The 24,223-nt window shown below is 38.8% G+C and overlaps 1 protein-coding gene across 2 annotated transcripts in view; it reads right to left on the bottom strand.

The window, feature by feature from the left end:
• The window catches only part of camkmt (calmodulin-lysine N-methyltransferase), a 103,779-nt gene that overhangs the window by 31,995 nt on the left and 47,561 nt on the right, over positions 1-24,223 (bottom strand). The window lies entirely within an intron of this gene.

Below are 24,223 nucleotides of genomic sequence, written 5' to 3'. Positions count from 1 at the left end.
AGAGAGGTTAGAAGAAGCATATTGGTACTCACTTTTATGTTGGGAACTATTCTTGCATACACATATTTGTTTACTCCCCGTCCCTGCCTAAAAAGATTGCCCTGTCAATCTAACAAGACAGGTTTTCACATTCAATTTAGTGCACATTACACAGCATAACTGGCCATTATCAGGCCATTCAGATATAAACCATCAATAATAACTCATCTTTTACTTGGCAATACATTTGCATTGAAAGTGAGTAAAAACAGTATTATTGTGAAATATTTTTATAATATAAAAGAACTGTTCCCTATTTTAAAGGGTTAGTTCACCCAAAAATGAAAATTAAGTCATTAATTACTCACCCCCATGCTGTACCAACCCCGTAAGACCTTCGTTCGTCTTCGGAACACAAATGAAGATATTTTTGATTAAATTTGAGAGCTGTATAACTACCACATTGGCTCCTAAAGGACTGCCTCTTGATGGCCCAGAAAGTCAATGAAGAAAATGTTTAAATATCCCAAGTGACTACCGTGGCTCAACTATATGTTTATCAAGCGACGCGAATACTTTTTGTGCGAAAAAACAAACAAAAATAACGAGTTTATTCGACTATTTCTTTTCTTCATTGTAGTCCAGAACGAGACTTCCTTAGATTTCCACGACGCATGCGCGAGAATTGCGATCTGAAGTAGTGTAAGCTGGTGTGAGCAGATCGCAAATCTCACGCATGCGTCGTGGAAATCTAAGGAAGTCTCGTTTCTGGCCTACAAGGAAGAAAAGAAATAGTCGAATAAACTCGTTATTTTTGTTTGTTTTTTCGCACAAAAAGTATTCGCGTCGCTTGATAAACATATAGTTGAGCCACGGTAGTCACTTGGGATATTTAAACATTTTCTTCATTGACTTTCTGGGCCGTCAAGAGGCAGTCCTTTAGGAGCCAATGTGGTAGTTATACAGCTCTCAAATTTAATCAAAAATATCTTCATTTGTGTTCCGAAGACGAACGAAGGTCTTACGGGGTTGGTACAGCATGGGGGTGAGTAATTAATGACTTAATTTTCATTTTTGGGTGAACTAACCCTTTAAAGCTGCAGAAGTCCGGCGTTTTTCCTCTTTGTCGCCATCTCTGTTCAAAATCTGCAATTACAGTTATTAGCGGAATTATCAACTTTACGCGAGTTGTACTTCAACACCCTCGACACGGCACAGCGTGGATGAACACAATGTTTGAGGAGAGTGTGCGGCTGCCATTCACCACGTCGGTGTGATACTGGCATTCAGAATCACAGATTATTATTTTTGGAAGTATGAATAACATAATAATTTTCACCGGAAAATGTCATCTGAACAAGTAAGTAACATCCAGTTTTGTTCTGGTTCTGTCATTGCAGTAAATCGCGCTGATTAAATCCAACAATCGCTTATAAGTTATCATATAATGCAAAACCGTGCAAATTATATTTTGTTCTCAAATTGTTAATGTTAACAACGTCAGCATTGCGTGACTACATGTAATGTCCTTTCCTCCTTGTTTTCGCGTGAGTCCGGTTGCAAGTCCGAACGGAGTCTTTTGCATTTTACAGCGGGTGAATCTGTTGTCACTGGTGATTGATTTTCTGAATCCGCCATCAAATTGATTATATCAAGTGCTGTGAGAAAAGGCTATAAATCTCCACCTCCAGCATCCTCACACTCAATATAGCCTAGCAGGGACTCCTCCTTTATGTATACAGATGTGAGGTAATGACGCAAAAACATGCTCGAATCTCCCGCGGAAATCTGGCTGGTTATGTATTTTCTCAAATATGTATTTTTGGATATAAAATCTATGGGAAAAAAGTATTAATTTCTGTGAAATAAATTTCTTATTGATCCTACTGAATATACTGTATAATTATAAAACCATATGAAATACCAATGTTTATTTCAACTGTTATTGCAATTGTAAAAAGTGAATATTCAACTAGATAATCATGCATGTAGTTACTGTAGTGTAACCAACACATTTCATCTCACATTTCCTCACAGAGCAGTTGTGAGGGATTGATTAAAATCACAGCCAGATCATGAAGAGACTTTAAGAACATATGACATTATTCATCACAGAAAGCAAGGAAACATTTGATGTATTACACACTGCATGCTCACACAAGGACAAGCCTACTTGGTTACCTTCATATGATGCAACATAAAGACAGTGTCTCACTCTCTTTTACACTGGCGCTTTCTCTGTGTTCATGAACGCTCTCTGCTCGCTAGTTCGCTTCCAACACACACACACACACACACACAAGATTCTGGCTACTTAGGCTTGTAAGCTGTGCACAGAGTGAGTGGGGGTCCAGCGAACGATTATCACAAGAAGCAGGCTGGTGGTCTTATCACCCACTGTCAGCCTCTGCTCCTTCTGCTAGCTCCAGCAAGAGCCATAAAGCTGCCATTGTCTCTCAGACACACACATACACACGTGCAGCTGAGGAAAAATAGTCATTTCAATAAACTTAGGCCCCTGAGCTGTCTGCCTTTGATGGGAGCTCTTATGTGTTTGGGTTCGTGCGTGTAACTTTACTTTCGTTTGCAATGTATCTTCATGTATAAATTTGTGAAGTGTTTTAAAAGAAAGAAGAAACAAAACAGTGTTTTTGGTGTGTCTGCAAACACTGGATTCATTCTATGAAACACTGCCTTTTTAGGTTGTACATTTCTGTAAGATTTTAAACAATCCGTCAAACAAACGTGTTCAGAAATTAAAAAAACTTAACATGCCAACTTTAAGTTTAAAGGGATAGTTCACCCAAATTTTTTTTACTCACCCTCAAATTGTTCCAACCTGTATGAATTTCTTATTTTGAAAATGTTTTGTTGTTAAAATACCAATAAGTAGGTAAAGGTTTGGGAATTTATATCAATAAATGATGACAAATTTCATTTTAAGTGATCTATCCCTTTAATATAACAATACCTATTAATTACATTACCTTATGCTGGAAGGTACTTCTTAAAAGTAGAATTTAATATTGATATTTACACAAATGCACTTTGTAGTTATCACAAGTTTGAAGGTAGGGTAGACATTTTAAGAGAAACCCCTACTGACAAAAAAACAAAACGTACTGTAAGGTAAAAAAAAAAAAAAAAGGATACTTCAAATTGTCTTAAGATTCATGTCAGGAAACTTGTCATGACGGATTTTTTGATTTATAGTTTATAACTCAGAAATGGGAAAAATATGACAGTAATAAAGTTGAAGCACAACTTGGGTGCATACATTTTTAATAATTCATAATGTCAACAACAAAAAAAGACAAATTGATTTCCAAAATGTGACACTTGTGTATATAACAGCAAGGAGAAGTTAAAATCGCATAACTTTGACTAAAGGAAAAGGAAGGAAAATCCTTGATTTATATAAAAAACCTATTTCCTATTTATAAAAAGATCTATATTACAGCATAGTAAAAGATGGCATCCACTATTCAACATCAATCCATAAAATTATTTTCACACACCATAGGTATATACAGTAAGCATGACCCTGCTAAAGATTTTATTCAGTGCATGCAAGAACGGTAGAAATGCAGAAGGTTAGCGAGAGAGAGAGATGGTGAAAAAAAAAAAATGTGTGTGTGCATTTGTAAGACAGAGTCGATATAATAAGCAGCTTATGACCTGCCTTTCAGGAAGGCCTGTTAAAGCCTGTCTCTCTCAACCTCTCTGCACCATCAGCTGGAGATTAACTCACCCAAGCAAGATTTAATAATGTCTATTGATAAAACGTCAACATATGCCTCTGCCATTAAAAGAAGGCAGCACCTGCTTGCTATTCCACTTGCTGATGAACCATCTGACATTTTGAGAGGCTACTGTAAGATTTATCACATAAGGATTGTAGCTAGACAGAAAAAAAAACCAAACACTTATGACACTTAGAGGTCATAAACAACTACTTCTAGGCTCATCCAGGTGGCCCACCTGGGCCGATTAATTCGGCTGTCTGTAATCTCTGAAGACCCAGCCTTCCTCTGTGACCGAGAATTTAAAAAGCCAATAACCGTGAGTTTGAATGATGGGCTAAATCTTATCATTTTTAATTTTGCAGTGATAAACCTAGAAATATGCTTCAGGAAAGTGTAATGCGGTGTCTTTAATAATTAACTCCTGTAGTGTTACATGCATAAAAGAACATTTCTGAAGAAAAGCGCCTGAGGTTTCTCCAATAGACTGTGTACACAAATGTATTAATGGCATTTTCATAAGTTAGACGTTCTTAAAAATGACATTTGAAATGGATTGATTTAGCAATTGTACGAATGGTGAGATAACACAGGAGCTGCTTAATAAGGGCAAGAGTTTTTCGGCTTTTAGAGGTCTTTTCAATAATGATATGCTGAGATATAATTATGGGAGTAGGCAGATTTCTTTCTCTTCTCTCAGCAGAAGTACATCATGAAGAAATACTAATCCTTTAAAAAAAATCCGTATTTTTATTCAATATGCGATGAATAGCAAAAACACACTACCTTGGCAAATACAATTGGTGTGCAGAAAATCTGCAGGTAATATATGCAACAAAAAACAACAATATAACTTCCAGTAAAGCAGATTTGAATCACATTCAAAGGTGCTATGCAAAAAACATGCTTTTTATGCAACAATAATTCAATAATACATACCACAATTTCATAATATATTCTTGGGAATATTCCTTAAAAATTAAGTTCGAAGACAGCCTAATACAGTTTTTTTTTTTTTTAAACCAAGCATCTGCAGAAGAAACAAACGATAAAAATGTTTCTGAGGAATGAGGATTACAAAACATTTGTAATAAAAACGCAGTCTTTACATTGCCTTCGTTTAAGTAAGCATGGATGAACATTAAGTAAGTATGGACAACGAACGAACTGTCTAAAACGAGACAGTTCGGTGCATGCTGTTCACAGAGACGAATGTCGCAACACACAAGTGTGAGTAACAGCGTTTTTAACATTGCTTTGTGTAACAGATTGTTCGATATATTTATATTGATATATTTATACTGTAGTGCAGCAGTCAAACTGTGGATATTTGTGAAAGTTGTGATTGGCCTATGTTTTCTTTGCTTCGGCATTTAGGGGGTTAATGCGTGGGGTCCCGGATATGGAAAAACTGCTTTTGTTAATGTTTTCTCATCTGCTATGTTCTGTAATCCTGAATAAAAGCTTCAGTGAGCGATCTTCTGTTGTAAGACATTACAACACGGTTCATTTGAATGGAAACACAACCCTGCAAATAATAATGTATGTTTTTCACTTTAATGAAAAGGATAAATGATGAATAGCATTTAAGAACAAAAGTGCAACAGAAGTCGGTACTTTCATTTATAATTCTGTTTACAGTACATGAAACATCACACGTGATCCTCTCAACTATAACTGTGTTAACTCCAAGAAGTTAAATACTTTATTTGCCACAACCAAGACTTAGCTATAAAGCATAGGTGATACATAAAAATGTTTCACATTGTTGGCAAATGTTTCAACTATGTAATGAGGTATTTTTCAACATCGGAAGTTCTACAATTCCACTAATTTTAATATGCAAAATGGTTACCCAATCATAGCAGAGGGTGTTGTTTACTTCCAAGTCTTGAACGCGGCATGTATATTAAAACAGTGTTTGAAAGAGAGGGTCAAAAACAGGAAAGAAAATAGCCTATTACTTCTAAACTAGGATTTTTTAAATGTAAAAATCTTGTTATAAAATTATAAGTGGACCTCAGAGCACATTAACAGAACAGTAAAGAAATGTTAAAGGAGTTTTAAAGAGTTTTTTTTATCATCATATATCATGGTTTCTACAAAAATATTAAGCAGTTCATACATTGCACCAAATCAGCATATTAGAATCATTTCTGAAGGATCACGTGACACTGAAGACTGGAGTAATGATTTAACTTAGCATCAGGGGAATAAATTACATTTTCAAATATATTCAAAAGCAAAAGTTACTTTAAATTGTACAGTAATAATATTTTACAATATTACAGCTCTTACTGTATTTTTAATCAAATAAATGCAGCCTTGGTGGACATTTCAATAACATTAAAAATTAATTACCTCCAAACTATTGAACGATAATGTAGTACATTTAGTACTGACATGGACAGACTCTTAAAGTCCTGGATGTAAAACTTAACAATCTAAATTAAAGACCAAAAGCAGACATGTGCATGTAAAGGTGTGTGTTTTCACTTAGGCCAGAAGTCAAGATGCGCTTGAGGAAATAAAGACATGAGGCGATAGCAGATAAACCTCTTCATGGACATAATGCAATCACTTCTCACCATTAATAACCAAATGAGACAGATCAGTCTCTGCTATTCAAACTTCCCTCAAATGTTGATGTAAAACCCACAATGTAAAAGTGTAGTTAAGTAAAAACGTACATACGCAGCAGTTCATAATGCTACTGTATCTGAACAGCAAAACAATGAATAACATTTTTTTTTCTTTGAAAAAAAATCAATAGGTTTGTAATTTTGTTTATTACCACTAGTAGTGCAGAAATGTCACCCAACTGTGGTCCTCCAGCCAGCAGCCGAAGTGTAGGTGAACTCTTAACCTTGTGAACTTTGGAAAAGTGCAGTGCCTGGCTAATCCTGGTGGAAATGCCAGACACTAATCATATGAGCCGGGATGAGACGCGCAGATGCCGCCCGGTACTTACGCACACACCATAGTCGCCGTGCTCTGGAGACACTTGTTTGCTTACATGTAGCCTACGTATATAGAGACCCTCAACGTCATGGGCTTAAACAGAAACAATGAACAGGACAAACAAACAGCTTAGCACAACACTTTATGGAATGTTAGATACTGAGGTCAAAGATTGGCATGCCACACAGCTCTAGGTAAAAACCTACAATGAATCAATCATACATCACAACATTAAAAACCTAAAATACAGCAAAGCGAAATGGAAAAAAAGACAATTCTCTCATAAATGTGTGTTCCCTCCTCCCTTTCAGGATGTGGGCCGGCCCTGAGCTTTCTCCAGATGATCTCCACATTACCGTCGGCCTCTGATAATTCCTAAGCCTCCTCCATTTCAGATCCAATAACGGATAAGAGAGCATTTCAGCATGATCAACTGCAATCTGTTCCCTCACACCGCTACTTTACTCCAACTCAGGATTACTGAACACACACTCGCTCAACTCTCACACGTACATCCGAAGACATCCAAAGTCACTGTGTGGTGTAACTGATTGCTTTTGACCCCAGCCTATCCTCTCTGAGATGCAAAAACACAGCGCAGTTCCTGCAAGAGTTCAACAATGGTTGGAGAACCAATCAGATCTGTTGAAGACCTGAACCTATATTACAGAAACATCCTGTCTTAATTCTGAGAAGTGAAATCATTCTGCAAAATGAGATCCTAATCATTATGGTTACTAAAAATAAGATTCGGAGTTGGAATGTTTCAATAATATGCCCACTGACTTCAAATGTTTACGCCAAATACTATGGTATATATTCTAAATGTGTTGCAGATGGTCACTTTGTTGATTATAAAGCTATTTATTTTTGATGCGCCATGCTGATATCCTCTATGGAGTGCAACAGTACCTGCACTGTAAAAAAAAAATTTAAGTTCATTGAACTGGAAAAAGTGAGTTAAAGGGTTAGGTCACCAAAAAAATTAAATTCTGTCAGTATTTACTCACCCTCATGTTGTTCCAACCCCGTAAGACCTTCGTTCATCTTCGGAACACAAATTAAGATATTTAAGATATTAAGATCACTCCTGCATACTAGTCCATAGGCTTCTTGAGTGAATGACAATTGATGGCCTCGAAAAGTCATTAAAGACATCGTTAAAATAGTCCAAGTGACTACAGTGGCTCAATCTTAAGTTTATCAAACGACGAGAACACTTTTTGTGCGCAAAAAACTATTTTTGGGTGAACTAACCCTTTACTACAATGAAGGAGAATGATTTAATCATAAGAAACTCAAAATTATATGTTATCTCAACTAAATAAATTATTATAAAGTTGATTTGACAAAAGAAAATATGTTGTGATAAAAAATCTTGAAAATATTTTCTTTTTTACAGTGTGACAACTTTTTCTGTGGCTTTGGCTCTGGAAGTATTTTCCCCATAGGATTAAAACAAGTTTCTGTTGAAGAGTGATATGCCATGACCATGAACCAAACCACAACATTGCAAACAAGGATTTAAAGAATTCGGAAATAGGATGAAAAGGCAACGACCTTATTGAGAGAAGAATCTACATTACAAGTGACAATCAATGACACAATGACAATTGTGTATACAGAAAATATATATTTTAAGTTTATTTAAAAATATCCTTTTATATATATATATATATATATACACACACAAAAATTGCAGTAGTCTGAGTGCATAGGGTGAACGACTCATTCACAGTGCTTCATGGGATTGGATGGGCACTAAAGAGTTCTTTTGGCATGATTTGGGTGTTTCGATTCTCTGACTGGTGTATATTTTTTTGGAGAATCACCTGGGTAGTTGTGGCCTAATGGTTCGAGTGTTAGACTGGTAACCTGAAGGTTAAGGTTTTGATTCTCAGTACCGGCAGGTTTTGACAAAATTCAGCTGTTAAACATTTATTCAAAAAAATAAGTTGAGATAATGCTGGCAGATGGCTTCAACGAAACACATTCCATTGGTAAACAATGTCATAGTTCAAAGTATGCCTGTCTTGAAAGGTAATTAGTTATTAAAAATCAATTCCCTTATGGAGAAAATGAATGGAATTTTTACTTTCAACCCTTAACTGTAACTTTTAATACTACTCTAAGCATTTAATGAAACCATGACCCAGGTCAGAATTGAACCAGAGTCCCAATGAGTCGAGTCTTTGCATCACTGTTCTGACATATGAACTACTTGATAATGGTTATGGCTTCAACAGTATACGGAATACCTGTAGCTGTCATATATTACTCATACCATGATGCATTTGGACATACCGCCTTCCCAAAACACTTGGTTCACATTTGACAAGCTTAATCTTTTACAGCGCAAACCCACACATGCATTCATAAAGACACACACACACACACTACCCCTCAGCGATTTTCAGTGCACAAAAAAGGAAGCCTCTAACCACACAGCTCCAGCACACCAAAATGACAGAATAGAGAGGGGGGAAAAGCCTTTCCGTCTTGCCCAGCTGCGCACACGAGTGTGTTTTCAAAGCCGCAACACTGTGCCTCGGGTAGATAAGGCTGCCCTCCTCTCTCGGTAAACAACTTTTTTGGATTAGGGGTGGCGGCGTATAATGAGGGGAGAAGAGCCATCGCTGCATTGTCACCGGCACGCGGGGGCCGGTGCAACTCTTTGCTCTGCTATTTATCCGGTGGCCTGATAGCTTACTTATCTGTGAGAGAAAATGCCAAAGCTGACGGAATCTCATCTTCGCAGTGGCGCGGCGCTGACGGCAGACTAATAGATATATCAGCACGCGGGTGCGGGGCTAAGCCGGTCAGATGAGCGGGTGCAGGCCGCAGCTGATTGATTAGCATAGGCTGGAACAGCGCGGGCCGTTGACAACCCCAGATTACAGACGCCATGCAAGCCTAAATTGCTAACTTCTCTCTCCTGCACTGTGGAACAGGGGCCCGCCAAATTACAGCCCTGTCACCTGAACAAGGTCTATTTGGAGAATGTTAATGCATATAAACAATTAAAGCGAGACGAAGAGAAATGATAGGGATGAATAGAGAGAGAGGGAGAAGGAGAAGGGAAGAGTTTGATGAGAAAAAAGGGGTGAAGAGACGGGTGACGAGATATTGTAAACGTGCTGACGAAAACATCTCTTCTTAGAAGCGCAGGCCCTTTCCTTTGTAAGAAATGAACTGTTTTAGTGCATACGGGTAATTACCACTGGGGTTTTTTTTTTGTTTCTTTGTTTTTTTGCTGAGGTATGATGACATGGGACAAAAAGCCTTTGAACAAGAATTTATTCATTAATGCGTCCTATTATAAACATGTTGAAAAGTGAGATGAAAATAGTGTCAGTTCGGCCACTTTCCTTGTGATATAGCATCACAGTACTCTTGTTGGCAGCTATCTTAACCTACATTACTGCACGGCCCTGTAGGGGATACAGGGACAGCACTGTGAGAAAATGTGTGTGCTCAGTGGGTGATAATGTGTGAACAGTTATCCACTGCTGCAGGTGTGTGTGTGATTTAATGTGTACAGGTGAGAATGTGTTAACAGCAATAACAATGGACAGGCCAGAGCCAGACACACACACACACACACACACGGAGATGTCTCAAGTGCGACATTGTCTATCATTGTTTACTTCTGAACTGTAACCATGACAACATGCCATCATGGTGTCATCCGTCTGACAGGTACTGCAACCAGTTTTTGTCCCTACCAATGAATATTAAACCCTTTTATTGACTGATATATATATATATATATATATATATATATATATATACACACACATACATACATGTATATATATATATATATATATATGTTGAATTTAATTTAATTTATTAGTATATATATATATATATATATATATATATATATACTAATAAATTAAATGAAATTCAAAAATTTTATGTATATATATTTATATGCGATATATGTTATATATATATCACATACTGTATATATATATATATATATATATATATATATATAAAATTTAATTTAATTTAATTTATTGGTATATATATATATATATATATATGTGTGTGTGTGTGTGTATGTGTGTGTATGTATATGTATATTTTTTTATTTAATTTGAGTTTAGTTTAATTATAAGTGTAGTACTGTATATATATATATATATATATATATATATAAATGTATTACTTTTTCATCTAATTTATTAGTGTAGTTATACACATACATTTTTTTTTTCATATACTAATTACCATGCAGACAGAGACAACATGCTGCACTAAAACCCTCTCGGAAAATTGTTGATCATTTTAAAACAACATAAAAACTTATCGATAATCCAGTCAACCTCATTAATCGACCAGTCAGTTGTTGAACAATTAGTCTACCGTGACCCTCTCTGACATTTTATGAAAGAGAAAAAGAGAGAAGAAATAAGCAATAGTATTATTGTCACAGCAATTTAAGTTGCTAAATTAAAAATAAGCAAAGATGATCACTGATTTGCGTTTGTCTTTGGTGGGGCATTAAGGTCACAGAGCATTCCATAGGGCACATATGCTGGCTGTACCCTCAGCCAAGCATACAGCAAAGGCCACTGAATCCCCTCCGCATCCCTCTCTGACTCTCTTTCCCTGTCTGAGAACGGTCAAGCAGGGCGCCTGCAGGCTGTGCTTTGCGTTGCCGCTTTTCACTCTAAACGGAGATGAGCGTGGCGATATCCCCGGGCCAGCTCAGGGGGCCTCTATCTAACCCAAAATGATTTTTAGCACGCCGACTCAAGCACTTCCCAGAAGCAATGTCAACCCACTGCCAGCGTCTCTCTTTTTCTGCCTCCTCTCTCTTCCCGTGTGTGTGCGTGTGCATGCGGATTTGTGTGAGGAGAGAGAAAAGCAGTACAGACAGGGAGAAGTTAAAAAGCTTAGCAGCGAGGGTCAGCTCGCGACACAAGGGCTTATCGTTTTTCTGTCGCTCCCCCGCCAGCAAAAGAAGGGACCTTTTTTTCTCGGCGTCTTTCAGGTGAAAAGCTTACTACTTCCCCTGCTCTCTTCTCTGGTGCACACCCTGGCTCCTTTTCACATCTTGATGCCTTTTAAATGTCACTTATTTTACATGAGGTACTTTGTGGAGATGGGGAATCAGGAGCAATCAGGGCTATTATCCCTGTGGGGCGATGTTGGGTCCAGGTGCATTACGACACCCTTCCTCCGGCTGGCCACTGCTGCAGTTTGCCACTTCTTGGGGAATTAAGTGGCATTATGGGGGAAGTGGCTGTGATGGGAACAGCATGGGCAGTGCAGGTAGAATGCTACTCTCCCTCTGCCTTAAGTGAGACCTCACCAGGGCCTAATCAGAGAGAAAGCCCTGGACAAAGCAAAGCTCCGGACACATGCAAACCCCGGCCCACCAGGGGAAAGCCGAGCCATTTAGAGCCATATGTGCACGCACAAGCGCACACATTTTTTCCTTAATAGGCTCGCACAATTTTGAGTGGACATGCTCCTGCTCTCTCTGTGAAGAATAATTTACACATAAATAACATTATGTAGAAATACTGGATACCAAGTTTTAAGGGGTGTCATGCATTTGTTTGAAGGGGAACCAATAGCAGTCCTGGGTGACTTGGCATCCTAGATGATATAATGTTGAAAAAACTTTTAATATTTAATTTTAAATAATTTAAAAAAATATATATATAAAAAAAAAATGTTAATAAAATGCAAAGCTCCAACCTTGATCAAACTCACCTGCCTGTAGCTTTGATTAACACATTGATTAACTTGTTCTGGTGTGTTTGATTAGGGCTGGAGCTGAGAACCCCTGCGATTCAGGGCACATAACTGCACTTAACCCTGGGTTATTGTCATTCTAAACACTGCTGACAATATACATATATTAGTACACACTAGAGCCAGACCGATATATCGGTCGGCCGATATTAGACATTTTCCATAATATCGGTATCGGCAGCTATAATGGCCGATAAATAAATATTAAAAAAATTAAATAAAAACGGACGAAACTCGCTTTAATCATCTCTCCTTGGCCTGTTATTTTGAAAATGTATGTTTTACAATTTGCAGTATGATGTTATCTATTGCTAAATTATGGCTCATCATAGACTAGCTAACCACAAAGCAAGCTAATGCCACTATCATCAGTGGAAGACCGCTAACGTTAACATTAATGAGCTTGGAAACCACAATGAACTTTTTCTGCCTAATTTAAGTAATTATTACTGTATTTATAACTAGCATATATCTAGTTACAGTCTCTGCATTGTAAATTGTAAGTTATACTTGCGAGGAGTGAACATTTAGACATAGAGAAAAAGTATCAAACGTATCTTATGAAGAAAAGTTAGCTTTTCTTTTACACGTGTGTAAAATCCAACAATATTTAATAAAAATAAAAAAAAATATCAGCCGATATATCGGAATATCGGATTTTAAAACCCAAAAATATTTGTATCGGTATCGGCCTTCAAAATCCTTTATCGGTCGGGCTCTAGTACACACGCACATATGACACTTAAGCATACGTTTTATGATTTTTATTTGTTTTTCCAGCATTCTCTGTTACAAAATACCAGCTATATAACAACTAGCATGCTATTTTCCTAAAAAATAATACTTTTCTAGTTCCTAACTTAAAAAAGATGTTACAGTCTTAGGCTCAGGGTTTAACAAGGGGTAAATAGAAAGACAAAAAGTCTATGGCATTGCTAAACAACTCCACCAAAGTGTGACATCTTAAAGAATCCAAACAGACAGACGCTAACAGTGCCAGAAAAACATTAGCGGGAAAAGCCAAAACACATTAAGCGAGAACGACACTTCATGTAACTTCCCAGTGGATCGAGACAAGTCCAAACGCCTTCTATGGACGACTCAAAGCATTTAAATAAGAACAAAAAGATTAAATGCGACATTTACTTCCCTCCTCTAAGGACTTCAGGCACCTAGCAAATGAGGGTTATTCTTTTAAAGACTTAGCCTGAGGGCAAAGATACACTTTCTCAATCGGTGTCACTCCAGATGAACTTGGAGCAGATATTATGCCATCAGGGGAGATATCTCTTGTTGGGGGATCATCTTGAAGCAAATTACAGATAAGATAACCTGAGTGCTGAGTATACTACTTGGCGGCAGATATTATGTGAGAAGTTGAGCGAATAAATGCCTTTGTCAGTCATCATGCTGTATAATAGTGACTGGGTTGGTAACCGAGGGAAAAATTACAGTTAAGGAAGTGCAAAATGAATGAAGAATGAATGATTTCGCAGGTGTTCAGCATTCAGAGTTGAATCTACGGAGTGACTGACTGTACCCGAGTAGCACTGGTTTATAGCCATTGCCCAAACACAGTCACGGGTCAGATGAAGCCACAGGTTTCACAGACCCCGCTGCTGTGGATGAGCTATTTCAGCAGGCTTACAGCAGCACTGCATGGGCCAACACCATGGCAGGACACATCAAGATATGTGCAGCAACTGCACAAACAAGTCAAAGACACAGGGCACTTAAGATGTGAACAGAGACACACACATGAACAAATTGTGAACCGTCACCTTTTTCCACTGAAAGTCAAGCTGTTATTCACCACAGCAAAAGGACTAATCTCCCAACATACCAGAGTACAATTGAAGAGCCTATCTGGTCAGGAATGTATTGTGAGCACCATATTACCACCTCTCACAGCAGAAAACTACAGTATTGTATCCCAGCAAACCACAGTCAGTGTGAGGAATAATAGGCTTGTGTGCGTACAAAACTCCAATTTCTGAAAGAAAGAACAAAAAAAAGAAAGAAAGAATGATGAACAAAAGAAAAATAAAAGGAGAGAACGAAAGAAAGAAAAGAAGGGGCCGGGTATACTCGCGCTCTCCTCCGTCTTGCACACAGTTGAGCGTGCAAGCCTTTCAAAGTATACGCCTGTGGCCTTGAGCACGGTAAGACGCGTTTGACACCCACAAATATCTAGTGGACTTTGTTGTTTTCACGCACTCAATTCATTCACATGTGCGCTGCTGTGTGGATGTCCGCGGGCCTTCCTGATGACACAATTACGTCATGCGGATGCTTTGTTGGTCATAGCTGATATCCCAATCTGCTCAAGCAGGTCTGATTTTAGACAGGTCCGGTTTTTGTTTTGTTTTTTTCAGGAGAGATGTGGTCATTGGAGCATTAATATACAGGCACCCGATGGTCATTCTTAGTAGGTAGAGTACTTTAAAAAAAAAAACTAGAAAGCAAACATCTCTTGAACCAATTTTATTAATAGGTGAATATCCTACTTGGTCATTAAAGCAATTTAAGGGGCCGAGGCCTGTTGAGGAGTACTGTTATGAGACGGCCTTCGCTGCTAGCCACAAACTGAAATAGAAGAGATGACCTGTGGTATGCCTGCTGGTGAGGGACAGCCCAGAGATCCTTATTACTCCGATGAAGCTCCTTGTTAAGACACCTCCAGAGGCCAAGGATGAGGAGGATGGGGAAGGCGAGTGTCCCAATTTACCCCCCAGCACTACAGGGCACAGACTCACCGCATTAAGGTACAGTCAAGTTTATCGGAGTAAAGATAGTGGTCAGTTACTGACACAAAGCGACCTTGAACATCATAGCTCTAGTAAGTAAGTGGCCTAGTGAGCTGCTTTACAGTCTGCCGTCTACATAGGTGATGACATTCAAATGGGCCATTAACAGCAAAGGTATTTTAAGTGAGAGCGCATGTTTTTAGAATGTTGTGTCTGGTCAAACATGTCGGTCTCACGTTTATAGAAAACCAATGGAAAAGCAGGAAAGTGAATGGTCAACTACATGCAAGAAAGATGCATGCCAACTAAAAAGTGTGCCACAAATTTGCAGTTCATTTCAGTAGTTTAAGGTGAGCATATTGCTAAGCTATCAACATAATACTGTAATTAGAATAAAATGCATAGCATACAGATAATGAGTAAAATAGTTCATATTACTGAATTTTTGTTGATCATATTCAGCAGTGAATAAAATATATGTATGTGAATTTAGCCAACTTCTGTGCTGGCCTACAAACATATATCATCATTGACTGTAGCACTGCATTGTGCAAAACCTTCTTCGTGAAGTATATATTCAATGCAATACAAATTTCGGCCAAAATTAAGTATTTTAGAAGCCAGCATGAAATGTGCAATCTTGGTAGTAACTCACTACGTTTGGGAAGAGAGCACTTATATTGAATTACAAGGAAAAAAAAGTAATTCATGAACTCATGCAATTTGGGGTAAATGTAACACATTTTGACAGCTTTAATGTCTAAAAATGATCAAACCACATTCAAACTAAGTCACTGAAGACAAAAAAAACAGCCCTTCATTCCCTTTCAAGGGGTGGATAAAATCCCTCTGCAGATGAGATATTAATCAGAGTGAACATGAGATACATACAGTCTAATTGGAGATGCTGATTTGGTTAAATATTTAATTCCTAGAAAAGCCATGCTTCCCACAAGCATCCCTCCATCTCTCATTTTTCCGCATGACCTATCTTCCTGCCATCTCGTTGAAGACCCAGCTGGTTGGAAGGCAATTTAAAGTCTCATGTTTTGACCTGCCCCTTACTAATCTATACATACAAACATACACATCTATATCTGCACACAGTAAAAATACACACATAATCTCCAAAGAGACTGTAAACCTATTTAATATGCAATGATACAAAGCACACACTGGAAATAAAAAAAAAAAGGGTTGGGGGGAGTCCTGTCGGTGTGTAATTAAGCATAATTATGTACCTTGCTTTAATTAGGCTAAGTAATAGGGCCATGTTCTTGCCAAGTAAAACAGCCTTTCACAGCACAGGCAAAAACAACCGGTAACCCCATAACCGAATTGAATCCCACAAGACTAAACATCAGTGTAAAAAAGTAGTAACTGGTCCTAATTTTATCTACATTTACTACTGTTTTTATATTTCTATCAGCTGTTCTTTCATTTGCATTAGGGTGAACATTCTTCGAACCTTCCTCAGAAGAGTATTACGGGCTTGAAAGGACATGGTTTTTGAGTGAAATATGTCAATTAGTTGAGATTTTTCATTGCTCAAATCTTTACCATAGCATCCTATTTCACAACAGACCCAACTCCTTGCTGTGGACGACAGTGATCTGTTGTATGTAGATGAGTGCGAGTGTGTGTGCGGCACAATACGGAGAAGTACTGCGGTAATGAGAGCTCTCTCTTCTTCGGCTAGAGCATCATCTCACTAACCCTGCCAGCACTAGACGGCCATGCGCTGTGACGGACAGGAGCTATTGTTCGGGTGGGCTTGTATCTCTGGGTGACGAGTTGCCGTGGTGCTCTTGTCGCCGTGACACCGATGGACTAAAATGAAGAGAGCTCATCCCACCCACTCAATTACTGACCCTGACAGCTTGCCATTGTCTGCCTGGCTCTATCATTAACGTCACTTATGAACTAGCAAGGCATTTATATATAGAACAGCCTTCTCAGCCAGCCACTTTCCACAAACCTTTTACACACACACACACACACACACATTTTTGCGCTCTCCCTCCAATCCATACACGTACTATTCGAAGTGGTCCTTCTACATCTCTCTTGCCATTTCAACACACAAACGCTGAGGAAAAAACAAACAAACAAACAAACCTCATATATGCACCCACACCAAAAGTCATATTGACAGGATGCACGGTCGAAAATGAAAACACCATACTGGAATATAATGCAGTGGCATGTGCTATTCTGTGGGTTTGATATCACACAAAAGGGAAGGAGCTGAGAGATAAACAGAGGCATTGCAAGTGACAGTAAAGAAAAGGATGCAGGGGAGAGATAGGGAACAAAATAGAGAGACTGAGAATGAGAGTGGGCCGCAGTGCAAACCGTATCACACAGTCATTTTAACCAGCGTGATTGAAACGAGGTGAAGGCTGCGGTGGGCCCAGCCATTCCACTGTTTGCATTCATTCCAAAGAGCAGACTAAATAAATCCCCCACCATCTTCGGGCCAGCACGGAGATTAGAATGTCAAGATAAGCAAGGACATATGGCAGCCATTCAAAGAAAGCGCCAATGAAGCCGGGGCTGCCAACAATTCCCAATGTCACACTCTCTTCTTTCTTTCTCTAATGTACCCACTTCTCCCTCCCTTTCACCGCCGAACAGAACGTTAGTCACTCCTCTGCTCTAGTGCACATTGAATGAACCCATACTGTATGTAGTATATACCAGCAGAAGCAATTTGTACTGGCCTGCTTTGAAAGACAATCCTGATGCATGTTATGTGCAACAAAAAAAACCCTAGCGTGAATAGAGACAGATTATAAATAAATAAATAAGAAAACCGAGGAATGCAGATTTGATGTTCATTCGCCTACTTAACAGTCGATAAATTTAGTGGTGCGCTTTTCTCTCAGGACTGTTGTAGCATTAAGTCATTTGATAAATACCATTTACAGCAAAAATCATTTCACTTTGTCGCAGTCACATTCCATTCCTCTGCTTTAAAGAGACAATACTCGCACTGGCGTCCTCCTGGCTCTCTATTGACTGACAGCACATGGAAGGTGTGTGCGTGGATGGGTGGAGGGGATCCTGCCAGGCCTGGTGGGGACCTCATATGAATATTTCACATCTCCATCTGAATATTTTAGGGCTGACATGCGCATGTAAACAGAGGCAGGCAAAGTGCCCAAATCCACTCAGGAGAGACTATTAAGCCGTCAGGCTCTTACTGACAGTCACTGTGCGCTGTGGCAACACAGGAAAGTCAGCAGACGATGGGGCATCGCTGCCAGACTGCTAATTTAACTTGTCTTCGGGAAAAAGAAAGAAAGGAACGAAAGCAAGTTCACTTCTTCATGAGGATCCCCAGAGCAGAAAGCAGAGGCTGAGGTGTTGCTGGTCAACACCAGGCACAAGTGTTTATGTCTGTCTCTCATTTTGTTATGTTTTACCGTCACATTAGCGTAATTTTACAGGCAAAAAGATCAATATTGTAGTGATGTATGAAGCATAGCTCACACAGAATCAGCTTTCACCAAAATCTGGGTGACTCAATTGGACCCGCTGCGAAATATGTGTGGGGAAATGGTTTCCTATTTACTCAAAAATCCAGTGGATTCCAATTGAAATGAATGGGATTCGCGAAACAAATGTAAATGTGACTGCAACTTTAGTCAAACCAAACTGGAAGGTCAAGTGTGTAATCTGTTTGGTTAAAATTCTATCTCCTTTAAATTTAAATGAATATAGATTAACTATGTTAGTTTTTTTGTAGCTAGATAGTTAGCCTTTAGACAAAATGATGAGTACTTTTAGAACAGTATCTAACAAATGTACACATACCTCAAACGTCAATTTTGAATCCAGTGTTTTAAGGACTACAATCACAACAAATATGTGAGCTTACATGTTTTATAAATTGCACCAACTTTGCAATAACAACTTGATAGCAACTTAAAGGGTCAACTCAAAATTCACATTTAAGGTATGACTCTGTAATTTAAGTTGTAAGTATTTTCAAGTAATGTTTACCAGATACAAATCCAATTAAAAAACACCTTCCTGAGGGTATTATGGAGGGGAAAGCATTCCATGTTCACCCAAAAATTGACATTATGACTGAAAATCAAAAGTGTTTGAGTAATGTTTTTTGCCAACACTCATTATTTTTGTCATTCCATTTGGTGCCACTAGAGGTGCAGTAATTGCTTCACTAATTTCCTATCCTATATAACAATTTGATCCTTCAAGATCTGAATCCTGATGGGGTATATTATAGGATGTAGGATAGTTTTCAAAGAGCAAAACTTGTATTGAACAAACTTGCAAATCAGAGTAAACAAACAAGTCTGGCACTGAGGACAAAAGAAGTGAGGAGGGATCCATACGCATGTCTCAATCACGCCATCTTCCTCAATCACTCTCACCATTTTATATAGTCATTCCTTTATGTCTTCACTTTTCAAGCTGCATAGGAAATAATCACAAACTCTCAGATGCGAGCAACACACACACTCACGCTCTCAACAAACTTTGAACAAGTCTTAGTTTCTCCTGCTATAGTTTCTTCTTTGAGTTTATATCCTTGAAAGAACTGCAAAATTTAACACCAAATTAGTATTAGTATCATTTCAAATCCTCTACTTCAGCCTGGATGAGCTCATAGTTATGTCACTGTATGCACCTCTTATTTTTCAAGGTGACAGATATGATGGTGGTTACAAGTACTGTAGGATAAAGTGAGATGTAGACAAAGATCACATCAATGCTCTTTCTGAGTGATTTCTGAGAGGTATTCAAATCAACCAGCCCCTTAGACTAATGCTTATCATTTCTTTTATATGTGGTAAACGATAAAGCATCCAACTCATTCAAATGCTAGCTGTCCATTCAAAGAAAGTTAACAGGGTGCAGCATTGCAAAACACTGGACCCCATTGCCTTTCGGTGGGTGAGTTAGTGTTGCAGTCAAGACAAGTTCATTCGAGTTAGCCTTGCCTCGGACTCAACCCAAACTCAAACCTATTTTGGGCTAAGTCTCGATCAGGACAGGAGTGAGCTGGTCTAGCCTACAACACAGGGTTGAGTAAATGACAGCAGAACTTTCATTTTTGGGTGAACTGTCCCTTTAACGCCCTAAATCCCGCCAGTTTAGTCTAAGTGATCACTTAGATCAATCCTTCCAACGATGAGAGTCAGGTTCATTTTCCTACTCATTCAACTATGTACCAATCATCATGAAAAGAAGAAAGACAGACATGCAAGGCACAGTGCAGTGACTCAATCATGGCATTCATGCTGTAATTTCCTTTGACACTGATCACAAAGACACATGACTCCGCCTGGCACTGATCCTGTTGTGGCAGTTCAACTGTATACAGAGCAAAACTGACTGAAACAGATGCCCATCTAAGTGCTTGATAAAAAGTTAATCAGTAGAGGACACCGTGAGCACCGGCCTTCAGCAAGACTGAGGCCCTGCCAGCTGTTCCTCTCCCTACAATGAAGTCTCCAGAGCTGGGCACTCAGTGGGGGAGCAGGGCATCAGACGCCAACTGGAGAGCAAAGGACAGACTTCAGCTCTACGAATCATAAAGGCACGTCAGTGCTGTGGCGAATGTGGTGATCTTGTTTGTTGAGGGAAATCAAAACACTTATGAATACACTTCCTCCCACATAGGAAACAGTAGCAGAAATAGATTTCCATTCAAATTTAGCCAAGCATACACAAATGATTAGAGCAATCAAAAAAAAGAAAAAGAAGAATTTAGGTGCCTTAAATGCAATCCGATAAATAACCTTGATTACAGTCTCGTTCAAAAGATTGGGATCAGTAAGATGTTTAAAACTTATATAAAGCAAGGATTTATTAAATTGATCAAAAGTGACAGTAAAAGGCATGAAAAAAATACACAGTATCCACAAAAATTGTACTGTTTCTTGAGCACCAAAATCAGCATTTTCTGAAGGATCGTGTGACAAAATTCAGCTTTGCCATGACTTTAAATGATAATACTTCACAGTAATACTTTTTCTACTGTATTTTTGATTAAAAAAAATACTGCCTTGATTATGTTCCAAAAACATTTAAAATCGCACCGACCCCAAACGTTTCATCGGCAGTGTGTGTTAGATAAAATGTTAAATAAAATGTGTTTGCACATTTTGTGTTTACAATTGTTCATTTAATTTTATAAGATACTCCTGACACACAATCTGCACCTTTAAATGCACAAACAACCAATAACTACGTAATTGTAAACTGTTTTGATTCAATAAAATAAGAGTCATTAAGTTTGTAATTAAGTTTGTAATTAGCCAGACCGATAAAGGATTTTGAAGGCCGATACCGATACAAATATTTTTGGGTTTTAAAATCCGATATTCCGATATATCGGCCGTTTTTTTTTTTTTTTTTTATTAAATATTGTTGGATTTCACACACGTGTAAAAGAAAAGCTAACTTTTCTGCACAAGATACGTTTGACACTTTTTCTCTATGTCTAAATGTTCACTCCTCTCAAGTATAACTTACATTTTACAATGCAGGGACTGTAACTAGTTATATGCTAGTTATAAATACAGTAATCATTACTTTATTTAGGCAGAAAAAGTTCATTGTGGTTTCCAAGCTCATTAATGTTAACGTTAGCGGTCTTCCACTGATGATAGTGGCATTAGCTTGCTTTGTGGTTAGCTAGTCTATGATGAGCCATAACTTAGCAATAGATAACATCATACTGCAAATTGTAAAACATACATTTTCAATATAACAGGCCAAGGAGAGATGATTAAAGCGTGTTTCATCCGTTTTTATTTTATTTTTTTTATTTTTGGAAAATGCCTAATATCGGCCGATATATCGGTCTGGCTCTATTTGTAATCAGACTACATTCGTTGAGCAGTCTGAGAATCTGTATGTATATTCAGTAGCAAGTGAGCCGTACTTGATTCAGAAATGATAACAGATCTCCAAACATTAAAGACCTCCCTACTTTAAACACACCTTACACCCTACCACCCATATTCCTGTTGAATTTCAAACAGTCAGACTTATATGAAAGATGTTTTTCGATTAGCCGTTTCTCTTTTTGAGACCTGGAGTGTTCTGTATCTCCAGGAGGAGGGTACAATTCAACCAGAGGCCATAGAAATCTCAAGGCTGGCCTTGGAGCAGAGACGCATCTGTGGAGCACTCCATAGATGAAAACAGCGTGTGTACACAATAGTCTCCCTTCTCATTTCCCTGCAGGAGGAGATGCATGGATACTTGACTCTTGAGCTGGGAGAGAAAAATAAGCACCCGTTAATTCACAGTCAATGACGAGAGCGAATAGACTGCGAGCACAAAAACACAACTAAATGCTTCCTCTTACTTATTCAAATGCATTGAAACTAATTAATACTCAGGATGCTAAATGAACAGGTGATCATGCTCCCAAGAGCTTGTTTTCCATCAATCACTTTGCGTCCGTTTCGAGGGTGAGAATCTATATAACTGCAAAGTAGCACGTGGGTGTAAATAAGTTGGCGGAGAATACAGGCTTTTGTGCATGTGTGCTTTGAGGAGGTGTGAGTCCCCCAGCCCAGGTCAACAGGCAAGCAGCCAATAATTTACCCACCGACATCATATTTCATCTGTCTACCGCCTCTATCCACTGATTACGCCGTCAATACTCTGTGGATAAGAGGAGCTGACAATTGACCAAGTCGGATCGATACGGGCTAATAAGCATTTCATGGAGGAGAGAGAGAGAGAGAGAGAGAGAGAAATAGAGCGAAGGAGCGTGGCCCAACTGGAGAGACAAGTTTGATCCAATTCAGTTGTTCTGCATCTTGTGGTGTAAGTGTGATGATTGGGGCTGTTATTGCCGGTTTAATGCTAGGCAATCAAGCTATAGTGGTCTAGATATCAACAAACAACAACAAATTGTCCCTTTTCTTCTGATACCCTCTTCTCTGACTCCGCCTGCCCTCGAGGGAACAATGCCTGAACAATCGAGCCAGGAGCAATGCTTTCAGAACCAGAGGAGGGAGAATTGATAGCCACAGATGAGAATAGAAAGCTTTTTGTTTAGCATCTTCGCTTTTTTCTTCTTCTATCATTTGTGTACCAATGTTTTGCCTGGCTTTTCTTTCTCCTCCCCATGATACCAAGCGGAGGAACCCGGCGGTCCAACTCCTGAGATAATAACACAGCCAGGTGTCGATGGAACGGTGTGATTTGACTGCGTTAAATCACCATGTTTTTTTTGTGCTGGTGTCATTTTCTTTTGCTCAAATTACCTTTTCCGCTGCCCCATAGATCACACAATTGGAGGTGCTCTATGGATACTGATTGAGGCCTTTTCTTGATGCCGACACGCCGGCATATCTCCACCACTGTTAAAGACATTGCTGTTATTACAGGCTATTGTGCCTTAGGTATAGGGAGAGGCATAAAGGGAGGAGAATATTGACTGCATGAGTGGAAATAGCTGGGTTTTCAGTCTGGGTTTTAGGCCAGGAAATGGGTGAGCTTTTTCTCAATGGGGCATTACAGGCAGTAGGTGCTGGAGCAACGTCTGTAGATGAATAAACTGGTTGGAGAGGTGTGATTTTGGGTAGATTGTATTGTTTTGTGTTGTTTTTGAAACAACAAACAGCTACATGATATTGGTACATCAACAAAAGATCAATATCTGGTTTGAAATATGATTCAGAGAGACTTTGATAGTAACACCAGGGTTGCCAATGTTCAAGAGGAACGTTGTTTGGGCAGTCCTTACCAGTCCTTTCTAGACAAGTTCCATCAAAGGCGCTGACCGCTGCCCTAGTCTGTTAAGTGGTTTTCATTGCTGCTTCAGATTCCTCTGCTATCACCAAGCAACTTCATGCTCATTTACATTTTTATAGATCTTCGGTGGGGACGGAGCGAGGACGTGACCAATTATAAGACACTGCTTCGTGTGACAACATCACTGTCTACATCATCGTTTTCCCATCTTCTTCCCCGCTGAACATCCTCCACCCCTCGCTGTCCCTGTCAGAAGATGTGATGTGG

The sequence above is a fragment of the Pimephales promelas genome, chromosome 11 (assembly GCF_988280905.1).
Source record: "Pimephales promelas chromosome 11, fPimPro1.hap1.1, whole genome shotgun sequence".
Lineage (NCBI taxonomy): Eukaryota > Metazoa > Chordata > Actinopteri > Cypriniformes > Leuciscidae > Pimephales > Pimephales promelas.
This window is presented reverse-complemented; position numbering and strand designations above follow the sequence as displayed.